Source organism: Dioscorea cayenensis, unplaced genomic scaffold (assembly GCF_009730915.1).
Source record: "Dioscorea cayenensis subsp. rotundata cultivar TDr96_F1 unplaced genomic scaffold, TDr96_F1_v2_PseudoChromosome.rev07_lg8_w22 25.fasta BLBR01000187.1, whole genome shotgun sequence".
In the NCBI taxonomy this organism is placed as follows: Eukaryota; Viridiplantae; Streptophyta; class Magnoliopsida; order Dioscoreales; family Dioscoreaceae; genus Dioscorea; species Dioscorea cayenensis.
Window position 1 is genome coordinate 37753 of NW_024086578.1, and position 13623 is coordinate 51375.

Here is a 13623-nt window from a genome sequence, read left to right on the forward strand (position 1 = left end):
CGGGTCGTATGGGGGTCGTATGGGTGTCGTATAGCACCCAAAAACCATAGATTCGCGATCCATACGGGGTACATATGGCCCCCATACTGGGTAGTATGGAAATCTAGGTAGACACTCCAAATCAATCACGCAACATTAGATACTGCCCTCATACTCGGGTAGTATGGGGTAGTATGAAATTCTGCTTTTCTTCTTTTTTTCGCCCAAAATGATATCTTCTTGTTGTCCATGGCTTCCTTTGTGCCCTACAAAGCAAATAATAGATGATTAAGCGCAAAAACGGGCATCAAACCTCACAAAATACATGCAAAGTGAATACGATATATGCATGAAAAACATCTACATTTTTGACACTTATCAAAATGGAATATGGTTTGGTGTATATTTCCGTATTTATATGCAAATGGAACATGGTTTAATGTACATTTCCTGTTTTAAACATTGTATGATGGATTCTTTGAATTAGAAATTAGAAAGAATTATATTGTGGCATCTCGGGCTCATGGTGATGGCGGACTTTAGTCCGACACTGCAGTGTGGGTTTCCACAGTCCGGCCTGATGTGAGGTGGCGTGGTTAACCCCCTGGTTTACCCTTGGTCATGAGGTGCGTGGATCCATTGACAAGGGGTTGTTTTTATGTGAGAAACCCGGGGTCACCACACGGGGATCTCAGTGGCCAACACAAAGGAAAGGCAACCTTTTTAAATTTAAAAAAAAAATTTTAAAAACTCCTTGGTTGTCTCATAGCTAGTGGCAGTCACGATTAGTGTGGGAATTGTTTTTAGGCCGCTTTTATTCTTTCGAGCTATGTTCATTGTGTTTTTAAAATGTTATTTGTTTTTTTGATGAACCTTGTGTTATTTGTTAATATGTTGAATACTTAGAATTGATTTTTATATGTTACAATTCATGTGGAAATTACTATTTGAAATACTTTATCACTCTATTACATCTATGCTGACTCTACTCACTGTGTAACATCCGTTACTCACCACTCCCCTTTCTTTTTATCTTTTCGCATCGTGACATTGGACGAGTTGTGCTATGCATCAAAGAGAGTGACTTATCCCGAACTTCTTGTTTAGGTTTGTTATAGTATGCATGTAAAAATTTATGGATCCACTAGACTTGACCTTTATATGTTGTTCATGTATTTGTATTTTTTTGGTTGTATCTAAAAACCTCTGTTTGTATCTATTGTTGATGCTACTTGTGTTTAGGGTCCCTAGTGTTAGGGAACCCAATTGTGATCTTATTATTATTTTGTCATCTAGTTATGTAATTGTGATAATAGGTTTATATTGAGCCTTACGGCGACCTGAAGATGGGGCCGTTGTTGGACCAACTTCTTGTCATCGTGGTGGCTGCCACGCGTCCCGATTAGGTTCTAGGGCATGACAACACTCATTACCTTGAGCATCAATTACCACATGGGTGGAGATGGTAGAAGCTTTTTCTTGCCCGCTATTTCCCTCCCGGAAAATCTACGAAGCTTAGGAATGAGATCTCATCCTTTGTACAATTGGAATTGGAGTCTCTATTTGAGACGTGAGAAAGGTTCAAGGAGCTCCTGAGAAAGTGCCCGCAACATCAATTCCCGGAGTGGATGATTGTTCAGACCTTTTACAACGGTTTAAATCCGGAGTACAAGGCAACTCTTGGATGCGACAGCAAGAGGTACCTTACGTAGCAAGACCCCTGATGAGGTCCATCAACTAATTGAAGAAATGTGGTTAAACAACTACTAATGGAATGCTAGGTAGAAGAAGAAGGTGGCCGGCCTCTATGACATAGATGTAGTAACCTCATTGGCGGCTCAAGTGGAATCATTGAGTAAGAAGTTAGATCTCCTAACTACGAATAGAGTAGCGGCCGTGACTACTTGCACTGGGTGTGGTGGAGGACATGCTCCCTCCAATTGCCCGATCTCTATTGGTGATGCATCTTCTTTTGAGAATGTCGATTTTGTAGGGAATACTATGAGGAATCAAGGAAACCCATAAAGAAACACCTACAATCCATGTTGGAAGAGTCATCCCAATTTCTCATGGAGCGACCAAGGTCCACAAAAGGCCATTGTGCCACCAGGTTTCCAACAACAACAGCAAGCCCCAAACATGAAAAATAGAGTTTCATGTTTGAGACCCGGATGAACGATTTGAAGAAGGCCTTAACTAGGTTTGTGCTATCATCTGATACAAGCTTCCAATTAGCGGAAGCTACATTTCGCAACCACATCGCCTCTTTGCATAATCTTGAAAATCAAGTAGGGCAGATTGTGAAGTCCTTATCAGAATGGCCACAAGAAAGCTTGCTGAGTAACACTGAGACCAACACTAAAGAGCATATGAAGGCGATCACTTTGAGAAGTGGTCGTGAGGTTAAGGGTAAGCTTCTGAGTGAGAAGCCCAATGAACACGCACCCAAGGTTATAGAGGTTGAGAAGGGAGCAAGCAAAGAGAAGGAGGTGACACCCCCACCTTTCAAGCCAAGAATCCCTTATCCCTCTAGATTGAAGAATGACCAAGGGGATGAATAGTACAAGAAGTTCCTAAGTTTGTTCAAACAACTCCACATCAGTATTCCTTTTGTTGAGGCATTGGCTTAAATGCCTAAGTATGCAAAATTCTTGAAAATTTTGTTGACCAACAAGAGGAAGTTGGAGGACAGTGCTTCAGAGACCTTAGATGGTTCTTGCTCGGCGGTGATGAAATGGCATTTATGGACTTAGGGCCCAGTATCAAGAAGAAAGACCCGGGAAGTTTCATCATTTCGTGTAACATTGTCAATTTGGGTGAAGAAATGGCATTGGCGGACTCAGGAGCCAGTATCAACGTCATGCCATACACCTTTTTTCAGATGCTAGGCTTGGGAGAGCCTAGCCCCACTCGGATGACTTTGCAATTGGCGGATCGAACAGTGAGACATCAGAGGGGTATCATTGAGACGTGCTTGTCAAGGTGGACTAGTACATCTTTTTTGTAGACCTTGTGGTGGTAGACATCGATGAGGATACGGATGTACCCTTGATACTTGGGAGCCCGTTCTTCCGGACTTCCAAATCATTGATTGACATGGATGACTGAGAGTTAACATTGAGAGTTGGAGATGACAAGCTCACATACCGCCTTGTCAAGCCATGCAAGATTCTCTTGATTTCGATGATACTTTGTATTTTTCTAGACACTACTGATGAGATTGTTGATGAATATATATATAGAAAATGTTCAATCAGAACTAGTACGAGAGTTTGTTTGACCAAGAGGTGGACAATGAAGGAATCATAATGCTTGGTAATGATGACAGGGAAGTATTTTTCCTTCATAAACCCCCGTGAGGTAAGACAAGGTATGTCAAGCTAAGTGACATTAAACAGTTGTTTCTTTGGAGGCAACCCAAGTGTTTACTGTTTTCTTAATTTGGTAGTTTAGTGTTTGCTTGACTAAATTGTTGAGTGTCGGTGTCTTGATTTGTAGATACTTTTGCTGTGATTTTCTTGTGGACTTGTAATTTCACCATGTGTTTTCATGTGAATTTGATGAAGTTTTGCTCGTTTGAGCTATCTATCATGTTTCTCAGTGGTATAGTTTGCATATTAGCGTAGGCTCTGAGTGTGTAAACATGTTCAGAAATTTTTTGTAGAGCTTGTAGAGTTTTCTAAGTCATCCAGAGAAAACACACGAGCGTGTGGAATTAACACATGCCCGTGGTTTTGTTTTGCAAGCTCATCCAGAGAAGGCACAGGGGCGTGGACTCACCATTGTGAATGACCTTGTGATTCTTGTACACCCGTGGGTAATTTCCGCACGGGCAAGTGATTTCTTGCAAAGACTTGGCAAACTATTCCGAGAGCACACAAGGGCGTGGACTCACCCCTGTGGGCGAACTTGTGAAATACACACGGGCTTGGGTAATTTCCACACGGCCATGCGAATCTCTGTAGAAGAGCTCTCTCCATCCCGAGAAGACACAGGGGCTTTGCGGCTGCCCCTGTGAGTTGGGCTTGTGAATGCCCACGCCCATGCGGAATTTTCACACGGGCGTGTGAAACACTTAGCGATTCGTTGGCACCTATCAGGCAAGGTTTATCCTTGGCCGGACAAAGGGACCCATGCGATGAGTAGAGGACTCACCACAAGACCATCAATACGACTAACGAGGAGGTTTTCTATGGATGATTTGTTTTTACATTCGATTTCATTGATTGTATCTAGCTCCATGGAGAGCTAAACCCCTAGTGGGTACTTGGGTTTTTGTGAACACTAGGATATATTTGTTTCATTGAATCTCTTTATTATGCTCTCAATTAATTGATTTTTATTATGAGTTCCAATCTTGGATACTTGATTGTATGAATATTCCCCTAGAGTGACACTAGGGTTGAGAGTTGTTGTTGGTAACTCTTGTGAGTGAGTGACACACCATGAGAGTTAGACAAAGCTTGATTGGAGAGGGATGAAAGGGTGAGTTGAGAAGTAGCGGAGCATCCCCTTTCCCCTCCGGTGTGATCTATCCTACCTCACGTTCCAAGAGTTCTTTGTGGCCATAGTAGAGTGAATGGGCTAAGGGATGATCTTCCGCTGGGGCTTAGGTGCGAGTGGTTAGGGATCTTCCACTTGGTCAAAAGGGTTAGGTCTATACATAGGAATACGGTTTATCACTTGGAATCCCTAGAGCTCATTGCAATTCTATGCGAGTGCGAGGTTGAGAGGTTATTCAATCTCTTCTCCGGGACATGTATAGAGTTAGGCATGGTTGACCATAGATTTAGGATCATGTAATTAAGGATTTCCACGACTCATTGTTCCATAATTTAGGAAGTATAATATAGGGTTCTTGCACTTGAAACGATTGTCCTAGGCGGATCAATGTCCGGGTACCGCATCTTTATCGATTGCCTTACCTTCTCCTTTACATGTGCTCTCTATCTTGTTACTTTTATTTTTTGTTATTTCATATTTTGTCACACTTATTACTATTCATCTTCCGCATAAGTTAAGAAATAATTTAAGTGTCTTTATTCCCTACTCTCTGTGGATACGATACCCACTCAACTGGGATTATTACTTCGACACCCGTGCACTTACGGTTTACACGCATATACGGACATGTCACACTCCCGAATCCACTTTTCGTCGAGGGAACATAAACGGGCACATGTTTATGCCATAGATCATGTCGCTTATTCAATAAATGGGTACATTGGTGAAGATCTTCCTATCAATGCACAAGTCGGGATACACAAATGTGACTGTCCTTGTGCCACTCCAAATCATTGTAATTTCTTAAATACATGGAGGTTGGCACACATTCACGTATCTTTGAGCCCAACTTGTGTCTTCGCGTTTGTTCCTGCCAAGATTTCATCAAATAGTGCATTCATGATCTATATTGGCTTCTTTCTCTAAGATTCGGCTTCACAAACCTATATGCATGAAAGTAACATAAATACACACATATTAGTGTTAAAACGCGATAAAATTAATGCTCATCATAAGGAAAGAACAGTCCTCATTCTTATCACACAAACACTTATCATTCATGCTCAGTACGGATACCAGGTTCAATAGTCTAATTAGTAGCATGGATGCACAATTTGGCAAGGTAAATGCTCAGCTCACTTAGCAAAAGCCGAACAGTTCCGTGAGATAGGTTCTGTTTTGAGAAACCTCCAATCTTCTGTAAAATCACTTGAGCATCGAGTAGGGGAACTCGCCAAGGCAAATTTTGAACGTCCTTTAGGTTGTCTTCCTAGTAACACGGAAGACAATCTAAGGGAGCACTTGAATGTCATTGCCCTTAGAAGCGAGAGGCAAGTGGAGACAAGGGTCGAAGTTGACCCAAGTGTTAAGGAAAGTGGGGTAACCTTCGGTGAAGACCCCAAGCTAGTTGAAAAAAATAGTGAAGAAAAAAATCAGGGAAGAATTGTTAAACCCCAACAACAAGGACTATCAAGATCATCCGAGTACAAGCCTCCATTCCCTTATCCAACCAAATTAAGGCATGACAAGGAGGATGTTCACTTCAGAAAGTTCATCAACATTTTCAAACAACACCATTTGAACATCCCGATAGTTGAAGCATTGACCCAAATGCCTAAATATGCCAAGTTTTTAAAAGAGCTCCTTACGAACAAGAGAAAGTTAGAGGAAGAAGGTACGATTGCACTTACAGGAAATTGGTTGGCCATTTCAGAAAAGAAGCTCCCACAAAAGTTGAAAGATCCGGGAAGTTTCATTATCCCATGCATGCTTGAAGGAGGAGTCCAAGAAAATGCTATAGTGTACTCGGGGGCTAGCATAAATGTCATGCCCTACACCAAGTATTTGAAAATTGCTTGGATGAGTTAAGGCCCACGAGGATGACCTTACAATTGGAGGATCGATCAACAAAGGAACCTCATCGGATTGTGGAAGATGTGATTGTCCGAGTGGACAAATTTGTCTTCCTTCTGGATTTTGTCATCATGGACATCGATGAGGACGTAGAGACACCATTGATTCTTGGCCGACCATTCCTTAGCACCTTAGGTGCCCTAATTTATTTGAAAGGAGGGAAATTAATGTTAAGAGTCAGAGAAGAGGAAGTGGTGTACGCTTTGCCAGCTACTATGAAACATTCTTTAGATCATGATGACACACTTTACTTTATTGATGAAACTGATAGGTTAATTTCTGACTGTGTATAGGAGGTGCTCTCGATAAACCCTTTGGATGAGTTTTTGGGAGAGTTGGGGAATGAACAACAAGAAGAGCCTCACTACCATCCTCAAATTAAGAACTTGAAGCAATCAATAGAGAAGGTATCCTGTAACAATGCTAAGGAAAAAGAGAAAAAAAGAATCATTTGTGAAGAAAATATGGAGGGAGATTCACATGAGAAAAAAGAAAGGTACCAAGCTTCATCACCCCACATCTCAAGGAGAGAAGGTAAAATTTTCACCCTTCTCTACTCATGAACAATTCGTGGTCTTTTCAATGTTATCACTGAATTTCCCAGGAAGAAACAACACTGTAAGGGAAATTGGGGGTGGCTTCAAACTCTTTGAACCCCCATGAGGTAAGTGATGAGGTACGTCAGGCTCGTGATGTTAAACAAGCTCTTCTTGGGAGGCAACCCAAGCATTAGGTGGTATTTTCTTGCATTTTTCATATTTTAGGTCTTAGTTCATTTCACTTTTCATATTTCTTAGACTTGTTTGTTTTTTAATAAGTTCATGTTCACACACTTGGCACATTGTTCTCATTGATTTAATTGTGGTTTATTTATGCAACTTCTTGAGAAACTCATATTTTGGTGTCATTTCATGTTCTAGATCGTCGTTTAACTAATTTCATTCATTTTTGGAGAAGTCTTCGAGCTTGCCATATAATTTTTACATCATTTGATGCAGGATTTCAAATTTTTGAGTGAGTTTAAAAGTCATACAGCCATCCAAGGGCGTATGGAGGCCGTCTGAGATGGACACAGAGCCAATCCAATAGCTTTGTGCCGTCTCTGACGGCCCCCAAACGGTGCCCATACGGGGCCGTCTGAGACGCGTAGAGAGCCTCGGCCGAGAGTGTCTCTTGGCCCATACAGCCCCCATACGGGGCCGTATTGGGCCATATGGGGTGTTCTTGCCACTTTAAATCTCTTCTCTCTTCTTTCTCTTTCATTCTCTCATTTCTATCTTCTTTCCACCGATTTTCTCTCTTCTTTCTCACTCATTTCTTTGTCAAATCTCCTCATTTTTTCTCCTAAAACTTCTCCCAGTTCATTGGAGACTTTGATCTAGTGGTTTTCCTTGAGTTTAAAGCTTCTTTTCCCAAGATTTCATTAGTATGCTTTTTCAATGGCCTAGTTTTCTCTTTTTCATTTCTTGTGCATTCTTGCAGCTTTTGTGTGGAATTTCTCAAGCATTTTTCTTGGATTGGATGATGTGAATGTCATGGATGAATTTTCATTCAAATTTATGTTAAAATTTTTCGATTCCATGAATATAGGGGAAACTCTTGCTGCATGAATAGTGACCATACGGCCGTATGACAACAAAAATTTGATTTTTCATTTGTTTCCTCTATCTCTTGTATTTTATTTTGATTTATCTTGTATCCCTATAAGCTTGAACAAGGTTTATCTTCATTGTAAGGATGCCTCACACTAAAAGACTCGCCTCCAAAAGCCTAAGAACCACCGAACCCTCATCTACACCGGATGAACCCATCTTCAAGTTGGCGCATCATCGAGAGAGATATGATACCTTGAAGACAAAACCATTTGGGACATTGTGTTACATTGATTGGGGGCTTGTGGAGAGCCCTGGGATAGAAAATCAAGTCAAGGAGTGGCTATCACATAATTGTTGGGATAAGCTTTTTGCCAATAATGAGCCAACCTTTTGCCAATTAACCTTTGAGATTTTGAGTACTTTTGAAGCATGACAAGATGCACAATCCGTGTGGGATAGGAAATGTGTTACCACCCATTTTAAAGCTTCTGGAAAAACTCGTACTATGCACCACTTGGACTTTGCCAAGTATTTGGGAATCTATGATGATGAGTTTATCAATTCGATGCTTGGTAACCGTCTTAAGCTTGATTTCCCAAGTGATGTGAGTAGAAGTCGTTGTTGGGCGACCTTGGCAGTTAGTGACTAGACCTGAAAAGCCTCACGCATGAAAAACCCGGCACACAGATACATTCATGCTTTGATTGCGCATTCTATATGGGGCTAGGCTGATAGCAATAGGCGCGGGGCACACAGTCTGATCTTTACACGATATATGGCATCTTTGAGCAGCGCCCTACTCATCTTGGCCACCTTGTTACCAATGTATTTCTTCACCAGGGAGCTATATTTGCTGGGCCCTGTGTGACTAGATTGATCCATGGCATGGGCTTATTCAAGCAGACTCGAGGTACGACCATTGTAGGAGATCCAGCACCGCTTAGGAAAGCCCACATATGGGTGATAGGCTTGGTGGTGAGCGAGCGTGCGAGAGACAGAGCACACAGAGTAAGAGCCTGAGGACACTCCTGTCCCTACCCCTGACAGTACATCATTACCTAATTTCGACATGAGACTGAGGGGGATTGAGAGAGAGATTCAGGTTGTGCATTAGGAGCAGTGCGAGATTCATGGCCAGCTTTACCAGATTATTGAGGGACAACGTCGACTTGAGGAGGATTTTCACCATTTTATCACCTTGTACTATGGTTCATCCTCGCACACTGTGACCACTTCTTCTGCCACCATGCCACCAACATTGGCACTAGATTGTGATGAGTAGTAGCCTGTTTAAGCATGGACACTCATTATCTACTTTAGTTTGCTTTGTTTTGTATTTTTGTATTTTGTTAAGTTGGCATGGTTCTTACCCTACCAACTTGTGTCGTCAAACTTTGTTTTCTTTTCATCTATGTGTTTTGTTGACTACTCCCTTGTTTCTCCCTTGTGCTTGTATTGGTAAATTTTTGTGGAATGATGATGCCTCCTTTTTGCCTTGCAGGGTATTGAGGGAATTTGGTGAGCTTTCCTAATTTTTAATGGAGGTCAGACGAGACATGTATTGCTCACCACACCTTTTGTCGAGTCATACCTCACGACAAGCACAAGTTGAACCGAGGAAGTTCGTTTTCATCCTCCTATATTATTTTCAATACTTGCTCTGGCATGTTTTTCATGATTAGTGTACATTGAGGGAAACATACAACACTAAGTGTGGGGATGGGTGTCTTTCATGTATTAGGACCATTTGTTACATGATAGTGCTACCTATGATGGTTTTGTTCATTCTTGTAAGATTCTTTTAGCATGGACTAATGATTGATGTGAGTTACTTGTTTCTTATGCTTTAGTGAATCCTGTTTTACCCCTAGTATTGTCATGTGCACTGAATTTTTTGTTGATTCCATAGAAATAGCCAATGTGACTACTCTAACTCTCTTGTATGCTTAACACACTACTTTGAGTACTTGGCCTTAGAACACTAAGTTCTATCCTTCAATGGACTCTTAAGAACTTCTAAGTCATATTGAGCTAATTCTAGTAGTTTTGTCATGTAGAATAATCTGAGGATGTGATCTAGAATGAATGAAAAAAAATATAGAGAAAAAGAAAAAAAATGAGTCAATGGCAGTATTCCTCTGCTTCTGAGCATGAATGCGTCTATGTAGACTGTAACAGAGTAGTTGGGTCGCTCTTGTGCCTAACCAGCATATGCACCCTCCAAAAAGATTTCAAAATGATGTTGGTGTAGTCTATGTTAGTCAGACTTGAAAAAAAATGAATGAATTAATGATGAAACGAAAATAAAAACACTAGTGATCTGTTTGAGTACCTACCAAAGGTTTTTAGAAGAGAATAGATTTAGTTTCGAGATATAGAAGTAGAAGGATCTTACTTGGCCATTGAAGCAGCACTTAATAGTTTAAGGCTTAGTATTCTTTGTATGTGGAGTGATTAACATCTAGAGCTATAGTGATTGAAGTCCTTAGGCTAGACCAGATCAAGGCAAATGAGATATAAAATTCACTTACACGGCACAGACATATAAAGGGTGAGACTGGATATTTCTTATTATGCCTATTGACTATAACTCAACATCTATGTATCATTATCCATTACTTTTGGAGTCTTATATTTACTTGATGATAGAGGTAATGCATTTAGCCACTTTTCAGTCTCTTTGTTTTTCATGAGTTGTTTGCTTGGGGACAAGCAACGCTTAAATGTGGAGATATTTGATAAGTGTCTAAATGTAGGTGTTTTTCATATATATATATATATATATCGTATTCACTTTGCATGTATTTTGTGAGGTCTGATGCCCGCTTTGTGCTTAATCATCTACTATTTACTTTGTTGGGCATAAGAAAGCCATGGAGAACAATAAGATATCATTTAGGCGAAAAGAGAAGAAAAACAACAATTTTATACCACCCCCATACTACCCAGAATGGGGGCCATATGCACTGTAGTAGCGGGATGAAATTGAAACTATCTGCCCAAATTTTCATACCACCCCCATACCACCTAGTATGGGGGCCATATGGAGGCTGTATCTACCCCGTATGCACCCCGTATAGACTGTGAATCTAGATTATTTGAGTGTTATATGACCCCCATACAACCCCTATACGACCCGTATGCCATGAGGGGTATAAAACCTGACTTTTAGGGCAGAACAAGTGACTTTTTTTGGACATGTTTTGGGAGACCACTTGAGAGACTTTGGGTGACCTTGGGAAAGAGAAGAAGGGTAAAGAAGCTAGGAGATCATTCAAGACCAAGGTCCAAGGCTCTTAAGGCAAGAAGGCAACATCATTCATGTGGAGATCAACCACGATTTGAAGGAAGGAGACCCACGGCTAGAGAAAGCTTCATTCGACATTCCTTTGGTGGGGGAAGCATCATTCGGCACTTTCTCTACCTCCTCCTCCACAATTTCATCTACGGAGTGCCATCTATGCTTTTGCTTTATGTTTTGCTTGATTGTGTTATTTGTTGAGGGATGATGTCACACTAGATCCTCAAGGGCACTGGGTGTTGGTGAACCTTGGGGGATTTAATCATGTATTTTGGATGATTACTTGTTAATTCCATGCTTGGGTTATCCTGAGATTTAATCCATTGTTTTCATGCTAGGTGCTATACTAAGAAGAAATCCGTAGCTCTTTTATGAGTGATGCATGTAGATGTGACCTGCTCATATGTATTAGATCATGAATGGATTAGAAAGGGATACTTTTATCATCACACCGAGAAATTGGGTGTTGGTAGCCTTCCATGTTAGGTTTAATCCGAAGAAGAGTAGGTTTACTCCTATTTGAGATTTCCTTGTACTTAATATAATCGTAGGAATGTGGATTTGGAAGAAATTCCTATCAATGTTCATATGGGATTGGGGTTCAATAACCAAGAAATTGGGGTTGTTCTAATCTAGAAATCTCTTGGTCCAATTTTCCCTTGCATCTTTTGATCATCATCCATGTTTCATGATAACCCCCCAAAGGGTATCCACATCCATAGGACTTTGCATTACATTAATTCTCTTACTTGCTCATTGCTTGTTCTCTCCAATTTGTTGGAAATCTTGTTTTAGTTTTAATTGCATCTAGTAGAGTTAATTCCATGACTTAAGATCTTAGGTTAGATAATAGTTCGAGAAGGAGTAATAGGAGATCCTTAGCCCTGTGGAATACGATCCTAGTGTCTTCATACGAGGTATTACTTGGTGATCCCGTACATTTGCAGGGAAGCAATCACACGCCCCTGTGTCTTCTCGGATGGAGAAGAAATTCTCTGTAGACATCCAGACGGGCGTGGGGAAATTGCCCACGCCCGTGCGTTTATGGGAGTGTCATCCACAGGGGTGAGTCCACGGCCTTGTGTCTTCTCGGGATAAATTTGTAAGTCTCTGCAGGAAAACGCACGCCCGTGTGTAAATTCCACACAGGCATGGACCATCACAAGGTCGATCACAGGGGTGAGTCCATGCCCTATGTCCTCTCTAGATGAGTAATGAACGAAAATGCACCCCCGTGCGGAAATTCCACAATGGCGTGTGTTTTTTCTGGAAGCGTCAAAAACACTACAGGCTCTACAAATAATTCATGAGCATATAAATAAACTCAAAGCCTGCCTTACAAAGCAACTTTACCCAGAGAAAACACTGAAAATAAGCTCAAATGACCAAAATTCTCCGCTAAAACAAAGTAAAGCACACGATGACATAAAAATTAAAATGAAAAATCACAGCAAAAGAATTTAAAACTCAAGACACCAACACTCAAACTTATTCATGCAAACTCCAATATAAGAACTAGGAAAATAGTAAAAACTTTGGTTGCCTCCTAAGAAGCGCTTGTTTAACGTTACTAAGCTTGACATACCTTGTCTTACCTCACGAGGGCTCATAGATGAAGGTTGCCCTCTTACACATAACTTGAAAGCATGATGAGCAAAGCCTCTTGAAGGTAGAGGGGGAGTTATCGGGCTTTGTATTGCCTAGCAAAGGTTCATCCAACTTATTTGGTTCACGCACATCTCCAACAGGCTTGGGACATTTTATGTGGCGTCTCCTCGCCCGCTTCATCCTCTGGAGCACCTTCTTTATGATCCCTGGAGTAGATGGTACCTTCTCCTCTAGACCAAGCACCATTACTTCTTCATTAACCACATCTTGGTCTAGCAACCCTTCGTACGGGTCCGGATTAAACATTTGCTAGAAATATTCATCAATTATCTGATCAGTAGTTTTGAGAAAATAGAGAGTATCATCAAAGTCAAGAGAATACCGCATGGCATCGGCGAGGCGGTATGTGAGCTTAACATCTCCAACGCTTAGTGTCAACTCCCCTATGTCCATGTTAATAAATGCCTTGGAAGTGCACAAAAATGGCCTCCCATGTATCAAAGGAACATCAACATCCTCATCGACGTCCAACACCATGAAGTCTATAGGAAATATATACTTGTCTACTTTGACAAGCACGCCTTCAATGATGTCCCTCGGATATCTCATTGTTTGGTCCGCTAATTGTAATGTCATCCGAGTGGGCCTAGGCTCTCTCAAGCCAAACTTCTTAAAGAAAGTATATGGCATGACTTTGATACTGGCCCCAGAGTCTGCCAATGC

At 41.1% G+C, this 13623-nt stretch overlaps 1 non-coding gene across 1 annotated transcript; it reads right to left on the reverse strand.

Moving 5' to 3' along the window:
* Positions 1 to 1490: 1490 nt before the first annotated feature.
* On the reverse strand, positions 1491 to 1597 carry LOC120253754. The gene has a single exon (XR_005534399.1). It is a non-coding gene; the product is annotated as a small nucleolar RNA R71 (small nucleolar RNA).
* Between the last annotated feature and the right edge of the window lie 12026 nt (positions 1598 to 13623).